The sequence below is a fragment of the Arachis ipaensis genome, chromosome B9 (assembly GCF_059453495.1).
Source record: "Arachis ipaensis isolate K30076 ecotype BB chromosome B9, ASM5945349v1, whole genome shotgun sequence".
NCBI classification, from domain to species: Eukaryota; Viridiplantae; Streptophyta; class Magnoliopsida; order Fabales; family Fabaceae; genus Arachis; species Arachis ipaensis.
Window position 1 is genome coordinate 76,051,562 of NC_142444.1, and position 15,082 is coordinate 76,066,643.

Here is a 15,082-nt window from a genome sequence, read left to right on the forward strand (position 1 = left end):
TGCCTTTCCATATTTTTCATAGAGGCTTCCTGGTTCCTCAATGTCATCTCCTGATTTTTCATCATCTTTTTCATTAATAGCTCCAAGTTGTTAATCCTTTGAGATTCTTGTGAGATTGGTTGATTGTGGGGTGTTGAGGGTTGAGGGTAAGTGTTTTGACTTGAGGCTTGGTTATTGGATGGATGATGGTTAGAATTGGAGTAGGTGTTTTGCGGTTTTCTGTATGTGGCTTGGCTATTGTTCTGTTGGTTATTTTGGTTTGTATTCTTCCAATTATTTTGGTTGGAGTTTCTCTGCCATGGCTGTTGAGTTTGATTGTGGTTGTCTCCCCATCTGAGGTTGGGGTGGTTCTTCCATGAAGGATTATAAGTATCACCATAGACTTCATTTGGCCCAGAGTTTTGGTTGTGCATGTACTGGACTTGTTCTTGCTGCTGCTCCTCTTGAGTTTCTTCATTTTGCCCCCATGTGGATGATGGTTGGCTTGTGTTAACTGCTGCAACTTGGAGGCTATCAATCCTCTTGGCCATTTGCTCAAATTATTGTTGAATTTACTACTGCATCATTTTGTTTTGAGCTAGGATTGAGTCCACTCCTTCCAACTCCATCACTCCTTTCTTTTGTGATGGTTGGCGTTGCCTTTGGTGAGCAAAGAAATACTGGTTGTTGGCCACCATATCAATGAGATTTTGGGCTTCCTCTGCCGTTTTCATTAATTGTAAAGAGCCTCCTGCTGAATAATCTAAAGCCTCTTGAGATTTCAGTGTCAAGCCTTCATAGAAATTCTGCAATCTGTCCCACTCACTGAACATTCTTGGTGGATACTTCCTGATTAGAGCTTTGTATCGTTCCTATGCCTCATACAAGGGTTCAGCATCCATTTGTGTGAATGTTTGCACTTCAGTCTTCAATCTAATAACTCTTTGAGGTGGGTAAAACTTGGCAAGGAACTTGGTTACTAGATCATCCCAATTGTTGATGCTGTCTCTTGGGAAGGATTCCAACCATTGAGTGGCTTTGTCTCTGAGAGAAAATGGAAATAGCAGTAGCTTGTAACTGTCAGGGTGCACGCCATTGGTTTTGACAGTGTCACAAATCCTCAAGAAGGTGGACAAGTGTTGGTTAGGGTCTTCAAGTGGTCCTCCTCCATAAGAACAATTGTTTTGAACCAAGGTGATGAGTTGTGGCTTTAGTTCAAAGTTATTTGCATTAACATTTGGGGTGAGAATGCTACTCCCACAATGTCTAGGATCTGCACATGTGTAGGAAGCCAAAACTCTTCTCTGTGGTGGATTATTGTTGTTATTGGCTGTCCCTTCTGCTCCATTTGGTGGATTTGTTAAGTGTTCCTCCATATCCTGGAATTCTTCTTCTGACTCCTCTTCTCCAATAATGTTTTTCCCTCTTTCAGCTCTTCTTAATCTTCTGAGGGTTCTTTCGTGTTGTTCACAAAAAGTGGGTGTAATTCTCCTTGTACCTGACATACAACCCAAGCATAAGAATCACACAACACCAGAAAGGCAATAACACTTCAATCCATGGCTGAAGTGAAATGTTAGTTGGATTAAGCAAATATTCAAACAGTTAGTGTGTTAGTCAAAAATTAAAGAAACAGAAAATAAAAAGTGCTTGATCTAGATCTTCACTTCACTTAATCATTGTCAATCTATTTCAATCCCCGGCAACGGCGCCAAAAACTTGATGTGTGGAAAACGATCCAACACAAAACTCACCGGCAAGTGGACCAGGTCGCATCAAGTAATAATAACTCACATGAGTGAGGTCGATCCCACAGGGATTGAAGGATTGAGCAATTTTAGTTTAGTGGTTGATTTAGTGAAGCGAATCAAGTATTGATTGAGTGGTTTGTAATTTGCAGAAATTAAATTACATGAAATGTAAAGGGAGAAGGGGAAATTGCAGTAAATTAAAGAACAGGAAAGTAAAGGAGCTGAATCTTAAAGTGCAAGTAAATTAAATTGCAGAAACTTAGATTGCAAGTAATGTAAATGGCTGAAGCTTAAAGTGCAAGAAACGTAAATTGATTGAATTGTAAAAGGGATTGGGAGTTGGGATTGCAGAAATTAAACAAGAATAAGTAAATTGCATTAAAGTTAAAAGAGAAAATTGAATTGCAGTGAAGTAGATCTTAAATAGAAGAGTAAAATGCTTTGAGAATTTAAAAACAGAGAAAGCAATGCTTAATTTGCAGCAAAGTAAAAGAGGTTGAAGATCTTAGGAGTGGAAGAGACTAGATAACAAGTCTAGATCTCAAATCCTTCCTTGATCCAACAAGAATAATTGCAAAAGAAACTGAAAAGTAAATTGCAGAAAGAGTAGAAGATGAAGCAGTAAATGGAAATTTGAATTCAATTATGCAGAAAAATTAAACAAGATCTCAAGGTGAGATTGAAACAGAAGTTCTTCAATTCTCCACCCATGATCCAAAGCAAGAAAATAAAAGAGTGCTCAAGCAAGAACCAAGAAGAAGAGAGATCAATTCTCCTTCCAAGTTCTCAGAAATCTAAATTCAAAAGTAAAAGCTCAAAAATGAAAATGAAAGCTAAAAAGGAAAATTCAAAGTAAAGTCTAGAGGTGTCAAAAGGCCCTAATTACATCAAACTAACTCCTATTTATACACTTTCTATTCTTGGATTTTGGAATTTGGATGGGCTTTTGATTTGGTGAAGAAATGAATTAAGTTGGATTTTTAATTCCATTTTCAGCCCAAATACATCTCCCAGGGGTAAGCTCAGTTGGAAAAACCAACTGAGCACTCAAGTGTGCTGCCCGTGTCATTTGGTGCGTGCGTTCTAGCCTTGGTTGAGTGCGTGACACTAGAGCTCAGTTGGAATTTTGAACTGAGCTCTATGTGTGTCAATGTTGTGCGCTCCATGGCATCCTGGCCGTGTCAAGTGCACGCTCAAAGCCCCCCTTGATGTCTTGGTCCGTGTCATGGTGTGGGGAGGATGGGATGTAGTGATGCTCAGTTGGAAAAACCAACTGAGCTTTCCATGTAGCGCCTTGTTCTTGTCCTTAATGTCCTAGGTTTGAATCCTAGTGGAGGAAGTGGAGGCTAATTTACTTTGGAGGAGTTGGACGCTCCTTCCTTGCTTCTCATGGAGTTCCCTTGTTCGAACCTTGGACCAAGCATTTAAGCTATTTTCTCTTGATTTTCCTTGCAAGCTTGGTGGCACTCCTTCCTTATGTTTCAAGGAATTCCCAAGTTCGAATCCTAGAGGAAGCATTCTGGCTATTTCTTCTTGAATTCCCTTGCAAGGAGTAGCGTGCGGTTCCAAGTTCGAACCATGGAGGAGGCATCTTGGCTATTTTCTTCTCATTTTCATTGCAAGGAGCGTTCCTTGCTTCCTTTAGCTCATGAGTTCGAAACTTGGTGGCTTCACTCCTTGGAAGTTCATCTTGAATTAATTTGGAGAGGTCCCCGATAAAGTTAACTTAGTTAACTGAGCTTTGTACCATTTCCTTGCTTTCTTTAGTGCTCAGTTAACTATTTGAACTTAGCTTTGTACCTTGCCTTCTCTTTTCATTCCTTGTGAAGCTCAGTTTATTTTTCCAACTTAGCCTTCCTTCTTCCTCAATGTTGGCACACTTTTGCTTCCCTTGGGCACGCTTTTTGCTTCTTTTGGAACGTCTCTTAGGCCACGCTTTTCTTATTTTTTTTCTTTCTTCACCTACAAGTAATCAAAACACCCAATCAAAAGTATCACTAAATTCACAAGGTTTATAAATCACTAAAATTCAATTAAATTTGGCTTTATCCTCATGATTTAGCATCAAATAAATGGTGGTTATTTGATTCAAAGAAGTCATGCATTTTCATTCCAAATTACTTACTTAGAATGCAAGAAAGTGCATAAAACCTAATAAAAACAAAGAAAAAAGCTAGTGAAACTAGGCTAAGATGACTTGTCATCAGCGCTCAGTTGGGAAAACCAACTGAGCTCCCCTTGTGGCGCCTTGCTTTTGTCTTCAAGGTCCCAGGTTCTACTCTTGGTGGAAGCAAATGGAGGCCAATTTCCTTGGAGGAGTGGACGCCCCTTCCTTGCTTTTCATGGAGCTTCTTGGTTCGAACCTTGGGAGAGCCATCTTGGCTCATTTTCTTTGAATTAAAAGTGGCGCTCCTCCCTTGTGTTCCCAAGAGTTCCCAGGTTCAAAACTTGGCCCAAGCATCTTGTGTTATTTTCCTTGCAAGCTTGGTAGTGTGTGGTTCCATGTTCGAACCTTGGAGGAAGCATTTTGGCCATTTCTTCTTGATTTTCCTTGCAAGGAGCGTTCCTTACCTTCCTTGAGTTCATGAGTTCGACACCTTGAGGCTTCACTCCTTGGGATTTCATCTTGAATTAATTTTCAAGAGCCCCCGATAAAGCTCAATCAGTGAACTGAGCTTCATGTTGTCTCCTTGCTTTCTTTAGTGCTCAGTTGACTAATTGAACTGAACTTGGTGCTTTGTCCTTTCCCATTTTTCCTTGTGAGGCTCAGTTTGCTTTATCAACTTAGCTTTCCTTCTTCCTTGCTGTTGCTAAGCTTTTCTTCTCTTGGGCACGCTTTTTGCTTCCTTTGGAAACATTTCTTATTTCCTTTGGGTACGCTCCTTAAGCCACGCTTTTCTTATTTTCTTCTTTCTTCACCTACAAGTAATCAAATCAACCAATCAAAGTATCACAAATTTCACAAGGTTTATAAATCAATTAATTATTAATTAAATTTAGCTTAAACCTCATGATTTAGAATCAATTACATGGTGGTTGTTTGATTTAAAGAAGTCATGCATTTTCATTCCAAATTACTTACTTAGAATGCAAGAAAGTGCATAAAACCTAATAAAAACAAAGAAAAAGACTAGTAAAACTAGATTAAGATGACTTGTCATCACATACTACCAATGGCACAAGGTAGAAAGAAACTTCCAGGATCTTCAAGTTTAGGGGGAAGTCCTTTCTGGATTAAAGCTCTGCATTCTTCAGTAAGCATAATGGTCTCCTTTTCATGCTAGCTTCTCTTCTTATTTATAAGTTCCTTCAAAAACTTGGCATATAGGGGCATTTGCTCAAGTGCCTCAGCCAAGGGTATGTTGATCTCCAATTTCTTGAAGATTTCAAGAAATTTTTAGAAAATGTGGTCCTTAGTCTCCTTGTTGAACTTTTGGGGATATGGAAATGGAGGTGTAAAGTTCACTCCCTACCTGTAGTCCTTAGTTGGCTCTTCAATTGCTTCCTTCTTTTTTCTTGAAATTTTTGGCTGTTCCTCCTTTTCTTGAGCCTGCTTTGAAGTTTGCTTGCTTGCTGTTGTATCCTCATCATTGGCTTCCTCTTTTTCACCCTGCTTCTTGTCACTTTCTTTTGGCTTCTTGGTTGCTTCTTCATTCTTCACCAAGGTCTTTCCACTCCTTAGTTGTATAGCTTTGCATTCCTCTTTTGGATTAGGAATGGTGTCACTTGGGAGTGAGCTCAAAGGTCTCTCAATGGCGAGTTGCTTGGAAAGCTGCTCAATCTGTCTCTCTATATTCTTCATGGAAGCCTCCTGGTTCTTTGTTGTCATCTCTTGGTGCTTCATCATTTTATCTATTAAGATCTTCAAGTTGGTGATCCTCTGAGAGTCTTGTGAGATTGGTTGATTGTGGGGTGTTGAGGGTTGAGGATAAGTATTTTGATTGGTGGCTTGGTTATTGGATGGATGATGGTTGGGGTTGGGGTAAGTGTTTTGTGGTTTTCTGTATGTGTTTTAGTTGTTTTGGTTTGTGTTTTTCCAGCTGTTTTGGTTTGAGTTTCTTTGCCATGGTTGTTGAGTTTGATTGTGATTGTCTCCCCATCTGAGGTTGGGGTAGTTCTTCCATGAGGGGTTGTAAGTGTCACCATAAACCTCATTTGTCCCAAAATTTTGATTGTGCATGTACTGGACTTGTTCCTGCTGTTGATCCTCTTGAGTTTCTTCATTTGTTTCCCATGTGGATGATGGTTGGCTTGTGTTGACTGCTGCAACTTGGAGGCTGTCAATCCTTTTGGCCATTTGCTCAAATTGTTGTTGAATTTGCTGCTGCATCATTTTGTTTTGAGCTAAGATTGAGTCTACTCTTTCCAACTCCATCACTCCTTTCCTTTGTGATGGTTGGCGTTGCCTTTGGTGAGCAAAGAAATACTGGTTGTTATTTACCATGTCAATGAGATTTTGGGCCTCCTCTGCAGTTTTCATGAGTTGCACAGAGCCTCTTGCTGAATGATCCAAAGCCTCTTGAGATTTCAATGTCAAGCCTTCATAAAAATTCTGTAATCTGTCCCACTCATTGAACATTTCATGAGGACATTTCCTGATTAAAGCTTTGTATCGTTCCCATGCCTCATATAAAGGTTCAGCATCCATTTGTGTGAAAGTTTGTACTTCAGTCTTCAATCTAATAACCCTTTGAGGTGGGTAAAACATGGCAAGAAACTTGCTCACTAGATCATCCTAATTGTTGATGCTGTCTCTTGAAAAGGATTCCAACCATTGAGTGGCTTTGTCTCTGAGAGAAAATGGAAATAATAACAGCTTGTAGATGTCAGGATGAACTCTATTGGTTTTGACAGTGTCACAAATCCTCAAGAAAGTAGACAAGTGTTGATTTGGATCTTCAAGTGGTCCTCCTCCATAAGAACAATTGTTTTGAACCAAGATGATGAGTTGTGACTTTAGTTCAAAGTTATTTGCATTAACATTTGGGGTAAGAATGCTACTCTCACAATGTCTAGGATTTGCAAATGTGTAGGAAGCCAAAACTCTTCTCTGTGGTAGATTGTTGTTGTTATTGGCTGCTCCTCCTGGTGGATTCGTTGGGATTGTTGAGTATTCCTCTATATCTTGAAACTCGTCTTCCGAATCCTCTTCTCCAACAATGTTTTTCCCTCTTTCAGCTCTTCTTAATCTCCTGAGGGTTCTTTCGTCTTGTTCACAAAAGGTGGGTATAGCTCCTCTTGTCCCTGACATGCAAACAAAACATAAAAATCATACAAAACCAGAAAGGCAATAACAATTCAATCCATTGCTGGAGTGAATTTTGTTAGCTTGAGCAAAAATTCAAACAGTTAGTGTGTTAGTTAAAAATTAAAGAACAGAAAAGAAAAAGTGCTTGACCTAGATCTCCACTTCACTTAATCATTGTCAATATAATCAATCCCCGGCAACGGCGCCAAAAACTTGATGGGAAAATTTGGAAAATGAATTCCAATACCCTAACTAACCGGCAAGTGTACCGGGTCGTATCAAGTAATAATAACTAACATGAGTGAGGTCGATCCCACAGGGATTGAAGGATTGAGAAATTTTAGCTTAGTGGTTGATTTATTCAAGCGAATCAAGTATTGGTTTGAGTGGTTTGTAATTAACAGAAGCTAAATTGCATGAAATGTAAAGGGAGAGGGCTAATTGACTGAAAATTTAAGTGCAGAGAAATTAAAGAGGCTAAATCTTAAAGTGCAAGAAATATAAATTGTAGAAACTTAGATTGCAAGAAATGTAAATGACTGAATCTTAAAGTGCAAGAAATGTAAATTGCTTGAATTGTAAAGGGAATTGAGAACTAGGATTGCAGAATTTAAACAAGAACAAGGGAATTGCATTAAACAGAAGAGTAAAAGGTGAATTGAAGTAAAGTAGATCTAAACAGAAAAGTAGAAATACTTTGAGGAAATAAAACAGAAAGTAAATGTAGCTCAATTGCAGAAATGAAAAGAGAAATTAAAGATCTCAGGAGTGGAAGAGACTAGAAAACAAGTATAGATCTCAAATCCTTCCTTGATCCAATCAAGAACAATTGCAAAAGAAATAGAAAAGTAAGTTGCAGAAGTAGTAGAAGAGAAGAAGCAGTAAACAGAATTTGAATTATGCAGAAAGATGAACAAAGAGATCTCAAGGTGAGATTGAAATAGAATTTCTTCAATTCTCCACCCAAGATCCAAGACAAGAAGTAAAGAGTGCTCAAGCAAGAACAAGGAAGAAGAGAGATCAATTCTCCTTCCAAATTCTTTAAGATCCAAATTCAAAGTAAAAAAATCAAAATTACAAAAATAAAAATTCTCAAAGAAGCAAAAGGTTTTTCTTCTAAATCAAACTATCACCTATTTATACACTTTCTAATTTAGATCTAAGAATTTAGGTGGGCTCTAAAATTTGGTGAAGAAATGAATTAATTTGGATTTTTAATGGATTTTTGGCCCAAGATGCACCTCCCAGGGGCTGGCTCAGTCGGAAAACCAAACTGAGCGCCCAATGTTGCCTTGCTTGCTTAATTTGGTGCGTGTCCCAGCCTTGGCCATGTTGCATTACACTAGAGCTCAGTTGGAATTTTGAACTGAGCTCTATGTATTACTTTGGGTGTGTCAAGCGTGCATCTTAGCTCATGGCCATGTCAACTTGTGCGCATCACAGCATCCTTGGCCGTGTCAATGTGTGAGTGATGGGGGGAGAGTAGCGCTCAGTTGGGAAAACCAACTGAGCTCCCCATTGTAGCGTCCTCAAGCTTCCAAGTTTGACCCTTGGTGGAGAAAATCTGAAGCTAATTTCCTTGGAGGGGTTGGATGCTCCTTCCTTGCTTCCCATTGAGCTCCTTAGTTTGAACCTTGGGAGAGCCATCTTGGCTCATTTTCTTTGCACCAAAGTAGTGCTCCTCCCTTGTGTTCCAAGGAGTTCCCAGGTTCGAATCTTAGCCAAAGCATCTTGGCTTAATTTCCTTGCAAGCTTGGTAGTGTGAGGTTCCTTGTTCGAATCTTGGAGGAAGCTTTTTGGCCATTTTCTTCTTCTTTTCTTGCAAGGAGCGTTCCTTGCCTCCCTTGGTTCATGAATTCGAAACTTGGTGTCTTTATTCATGGGAATTTTGCTTTGAATTAATTCTTGAAGGAGCCCGATAAAGCTCACTTAGTGAACTGAGCTTTATGTTATTTCCTTGCTTTCTTTAGTGCTCAGTTAACTAAATGAACTGAGCTTGGTGCCTTGCTCTCTCCCATTTTTCCTTGTGGAGCTCGGTTTATTCTCCCAACTTAGCTCCCATTCTTCTTTAATGTTGCTACGCTTTTCTTCTCTTAGGCACGCTTCTTGCTTCCTTTGGGCACGCTCCTTAGGCCACGCTTTTCTTATTTTCTTCTTTCTTCACCTACAAGTAATCAAATCAACCAATCAAAGTATCACCAAATTCACAAAGTTTAAAATTCATTCATAATTCAATTAATTTTAGCTTAAACCTCATGATTTTGTATCAATTAAAGGGTGGTTGGTTGATTCAAAGAAACCATGCAATTCCACTCCAAATTACTTACTTACAATGCAAGAAAGTGCAAGAATCCTAATAAAAACAAAGAAAAAAGACTAGTAAAACTAGGCTAAGATGACTTGTCATCATATATGCAATCAAAATGTCTCTGTCTCTTGTGCCTTGATTGTTATCTTTAATTTTGCTTGCTTAAAACACATGTGCTACTAACATTTCATTGTATAAGACACTCATGATCCATCTTAGCCCCATAGCCATTGTTCTAATTGTTGCTTGAGGATGAGCAAGCATTCTGAGTTTGGCAAGGGAAAGGAAAGAATAAGAGGAAAATGACAACAATAGAGAAGATGAACTATAAGGTTGTAAAGTTCCTTTTCCTCTCATTTGTTTCCAACACTTTAAATTGCATGATTGTCTTTATATTCTCTGTATGCATGTGTGGTATGAATAAGCATAGCTTGAATTTTGATTGTAACATGGTGCTGTGACATTATAACTACCAACTTGAATTCTGTGAGTTCAAAAGCAGTAAATCATCATGATCATAAACAAACAAGGAATTAAAGAAGAATTTAGCATGTGCATACAAGTATTGGAAAGCTAGTATGTTTAATTGTTGCTCAATTGCACTAGATTTTATTTAATTGAAGTTTTCATCTAGGACATTTTGTGAAATCTTTTGAAATCATAAAAACCTTGAAAAAAAAGCAAAAAAGGGCAAGAAAATGAAAAGGGAAAGAATGAGAAAGCTGAAGGCTCTGAGTACCAATGGCAATTTATTTGTTAAGTACTTGTGGTGTTTATGTATCAAGCCAAATGCTTGAAAACAAAACACTTAGAAGTCAAGGCTAGGCTCAAGTGCAAAAGCACTCCCTCAAAGCTCAAGTTTCTTAGCATCAATGATTAGAGAGTCAAGAAAAGAAAAGAAAAATGAGCTTAATGAAGTCCTCTAATTCAAATGCTTGTGGTGCTTATGTATCAAGTGGTAATACTTGAAAACAAAGCATTTAGAATCGTAGCTTTGTTATTAATTCATGGGGCAAAGCACCCAAAAGGAGAAGCTAATAAGAAAATCAAAAGCTTGTTTCAAGGGAAAATTATAAGGAAAAGATTTCATAAATTGAGCTAGATAGAAGCATCAATCATTTACATTTCTTTTGTGATTGTAGCATGCTTAGAAAACTAGCTTACCATGAACATTGAGTTGCTATTCTTATTACCTTTGATTGTCAATCTTTATTGCATGATTCTTTTCTTGCTTGGGGACAAGCAAGGTTTAAGTTTGGTGTTGTGATGACATGTCACCATGTCATGTTTTTCTATGCTTTTTCATACAAAAAATTGATGATTTGTGCTTAAATATTGAATGCTTTTGTACTTAAATGGTATATTTCCTTGATCTTTTGATTTTATAAATTTTGTAGGAAATAAGAAGAAAAAGAAGCAAAAAGCACAAAATAAGCTAAAAAAGGAGAAAAAAAGAGCTTTGTGACACACTTTGAAGTTGGAGCACACTTTGGAGGCTTAGGCCACGCTTTTAAAAGCATGGCCCATGACCAAATTAAAGGATATTGGCAACCAGCACACAAAGCTCCGCTCTTGCCAAGAGCAGAGCATTATCGTGATGCAAAAATGAGCTTGGAAGCAAAATTTTCGCTAAGTTAAAATCTGGGCGCTCACATCATGATCATGCCTCCTTCAAAGAGCTATAACTTGATCTACAGATGTCTGATTAATGTGCTTTCAGTTGCATTGGAAAGCTGACATTCAGAGCTTTCCAACGATATATGACAATCCATATTTGGCATGAAATTAAGACACGAGTGAAATGCATCTTTGAAGGTCAAAAACAAGCAAAAAAATCAGCCAATGCATTCACCAAGATTCGAAGAGGGAGACCAAGGGAAGCCCATCAAAGTAGCGCTCACTTGGAGAGCGCTCCGTGATGGGAAAAATTGGAAAAAATGGATTTCCAACACCCAAAACTCACCGGCAAGTGTACCGGGTCGTATCAAGTAGTAAAAGTCACTTAGAGTGAGGTCGATCCCACAGGGATTGATGGATCAAGCAACTTTAGTGGGTGATTAGTTTAGTCAAGCTAACATTGAGTGAATTGTGTGAAATGTAGCCAACAGAAAGTAAATTGCAAGGAATTTAAAAGATGCAGAAAGTAAAATTGCAAGTAACTTAAAGAACAAGAAAGTAAAATAGCTGAAACTTAAATTGCAAGATATGTAAATTGCATTAAATGTAAAAGGGAGTGGGTGCTGGAAATTAAACAAAGCAATAGATCAAGCAACTGGAAGTTTAACTTGCAGGAAAGTGTAAATGTGCAGGAAATTAAACCAAGCTAAATGTGAACCGAAATGTGAAATTGTAGAATGCAGGAAAGGAAATTGCAGTAAAGTAAAAGTAGCAGAAGAATTAAATGGCTTGAAAGTAAATTGAGTTGGGTGCTGAGAATTAAAATTCAACAGGAAAGTGTAAATAGCAATCAAACAGAGAAGTAAAAGATGCAAAATCATGCAACAGATCTAAACAGAAAAGGGAAATTGCTTAAAAAATTCAAAACAGCAAGACTAATGCTTAATTTGCAGCAATTTAAAGAATGTTGAAGATCTCAAGAGTGGAAGAGACTAGAAAGCAAGTCTAGATCTCAAATCCTTCCTTGATCCAACAATAACAATTGCAAATTGAAAATGGAAAAGTAAATTGCAGAAGAAGAACAAGAGAAGTTGCAGATAGAGAATGAAAACAGAATTCCTTCCAATCTCAATCCAAGATTTAAAATAGAAATGAAAACTAAGAGAGAGACCTCTCAAATGGAGCCAGCCCCTATACTCTCTAATGGGACTGACCTCCTCTACTTTCTAATGGAGCTTTTTTACAAAGATGAAAATGATGCCTTATATAGGCTTTACAAAATGAAATTGAAATGAAAAACAAATTAAATAAAAATCCTAATTCTAGCTTGTTCTTGTGCCTTTGAGTGATGATGTGGGCTTTGCTTGCTTGATTTGGAGAGTGATGGGTTTGGTTGGCCTTGATTCAATTTGGTGAAGAATTGATTTTAATTGGAATTTTGGTTGAATTTTGGCCCAATATTGCACCTCCCAGGGACGGCTCAGTTGGAAAACCAAACTGAGCACCCAATGTTGCCTTGCTTGCTTGATTTGGTGTGCGTTCAGCCTTGCCCATGTTGCATGACACTAGAGCTCAGTTGGAATTTTGAACTGAGCTCTATGTCTTGGCTGTGTCAAAAGTTGTGCGCGTCATGGCATCCTTGGCCGTGTCACTTGTGCGCATCACAGCTCCTTGGTGTGCCAAAGTGTTGCGCCAAAATGTGGGTGATGGGGGAATGTAGCGCTCAGTTGGGAAAACCAACTGAGCTCCCCATGTGTAGCGCCTTGCTTGGGACCCCAAGCTTCCAAGTTCGATCCTTGGTGGAGGAACTTTTGTGAGCTTTTTCCTTGCATTTTCTTGAGTGGGAGCCCGATAAAGCTCAGTTGAGAAAGTGAACTGAGTGCTATTTTGCTCTCCTTGTTTTCCTTGTGTCTCCCCCTTCAAGCCTTGGTGAAGCCACTTTGGTTCATTTTTGCTTGTTTTTGGTCCTTAAAGATGCCTTTCACTTGTACCTCAATTTTATGCCAAATATGGACTATCATATATCGTTGGAAAGCTCTGAATGTCAATTTTCCAACGCAACTAAAAGCACATCAATTGGACGTCTGTAGCTCAAGTTATGGCCCTTTGAAGGAGGCATGGTCATGCTGTAAACGCCCAAGTTTTAACTTTGCGAAAATTCTTGCTTCCAAGCTAAGTTTCTTGTACGGCAAAGCTAAGTTCACTTAGTGAACTGAGCTTTGTGAGTGCTGATTGTGAAGCTTCCTTGATTTGGTCATGGGCCACGCTTTTAAAAGCGTGGCCTAAGGCTCCAAAGTGTGCTCCAACTTCAAAGTGTGCCCCAAAACTCTTTTTTTCTCCTTTTTAGCTTATTTTGTGCTTCTTTGCTTCTTTTTCTTCTTATTTCCTACAAAGTTTATCAAATCAAAAGATCAAAGAAATATACCATTTAAGCACCAAAGAATGCAATATTTAAGCACTAATCATAAACTTCTTGTATGAAAAAGCATAGAAAAACATGACATGATGACATGTCATCACAACACCAAACTTAAACCTTGCTTGTCCCCAAGCAAGAAATGAATCATGCACTAAAGATTGACAATCCAAGGTAAGAATAATAGCAACTCAATGTTCATGGTAAGCTAGTTTTCTAAGCATGCTACAATCACAAAAGAAATGTAAATGATTGATACTTTTATCTAGCTCAATTTATGAAATCTTTTCCTTATAATTTTCCCTTGAAACAAGCTTTTGATTTTTTTTTAGCTTCTCCTTTTGGGTGCTTTTCCCCATGAGTTAATAACAAAGCTACGACTCTAAATGCTTTGTTTTCAAGTATTACCACTTGATACATAAGCACCACAAGCATTTAATTAGAGGACTTCATTAAGCTCATTTTTCTTTTCTTTTCTTGACTCTCTAATCATTGATGCTCAGAACCTTGAGCTTTGAGGGAGTGCTTTTGCACTTGAGCCTAGCCTTTGATGTGCGGAAAACAATCCGACACAAAACTCACCGGCAAGTGCACCGGGTCGCATCAAGTAATAATAACTCACGGGAGTGAGGTCGATCCCACAGGGATTGATGGATCAAGCAACTTTAGTGGGTGATTAGTTTAGTCAAGCTAACATTTAAGTGAGATTGGGTGAACTTGTAGCCAACAGAAAGTAAATGACAATGAATTTAAAGTTGCAGAGTGTAAATTGGCTAGTAACTTGAAGAGCAAGAAATGTAAATTGCAAGAATCTTAAATTGCAAGAAAAGTAAAATGGAATTAAATGTAAAGGGGAGTGGGTGCTGGAAATTAAAGAGAGCAATAGATCAAAGCTTAGAGAAACTTAAACTTGCAGGAAAAGTAAATCAGATCATCAACAGAAATGTAAAATGCAGAGCACTTGCAGAAGAATTAAATTGCTTGAATGTAAATTGAATTCAGTGAGAACAGAAAGCAATGAGAACCAAAGATCAAAATCAAGCTCCATGTAAATTAAATTGTAAATTTGCAGCAAAGGAACTTGTAGTAGAGGAGAAATTAAAATTTCAGAAGAAGAAAACAGAGAGAATTCTCAAGGTGAGATTGAAACAGAATTTCTTCAATTCTCAACCCAAGATTTAAAACAAAAAGAAAAACTAAAGAGATAGAGTTCTGTATTCCTAATGCTCCCTAGTGGAGCTCGCCTCCTCCCCAATAAAATGAAACAGATGCCTATTTATAGGCATTTTTACAAAATGTAAATGAAATTCAAAACAAATTACAATTAAAATGAAATTTCTATTCTAACTATCTCTTGTGCCTTTGAGTTGTGTCAATTGGGCCCTTGCTCTTGATGGAATTGGGTTGACAAAAGCCTCTGTTGATTGCTCTTGGAGTTGGAGAGTGATGACAAGTCATCTTAGCCTAGTTTCACTAGCCTTTTTCTTTGATTTTATTTGGTTTTATGCACTTTCTTCCATTCTAAGTAAGTAATTTGGAATGAAAATGCATGGTTTCTTTGAATCAAACAACCACCATTTAATTGATGCTAAATCATGAGGTTTGAGCTAAATTTAATTAATTTTTATTGATTTATAAACCTTGTGAATTTGGCGATACTTTGATTGGTTGTTTTGATTACTTGTAGGTGAAGAAAAGAAAAAAAAATAAGAAAAGCGTAGCCTAAGGAGCATGATCTAAGCAAAGAAAGAAAGCGTGGCACA

The 15,082-nt window shown here is 38.0% G+C and overlaps 1 non-coding gene across 1 annotated transcript; it reads left to right on the forward strand.

The window, feature by feature from the left end:
* Positions 1–6,307: 6,307 nt before the first annotated feature.
* Positions 6,308–6,411, forward strand: LOC148545065 (small nucleolar RNA R71). The gene has a single exon (XR_015901209.1). It is a non-coding gene; the product is annotated as a small nucleolar RNA R71 (small nucleolar RNA).
* Positions 6,412–15,082: the final 8,671 nt, after the last annotated feature.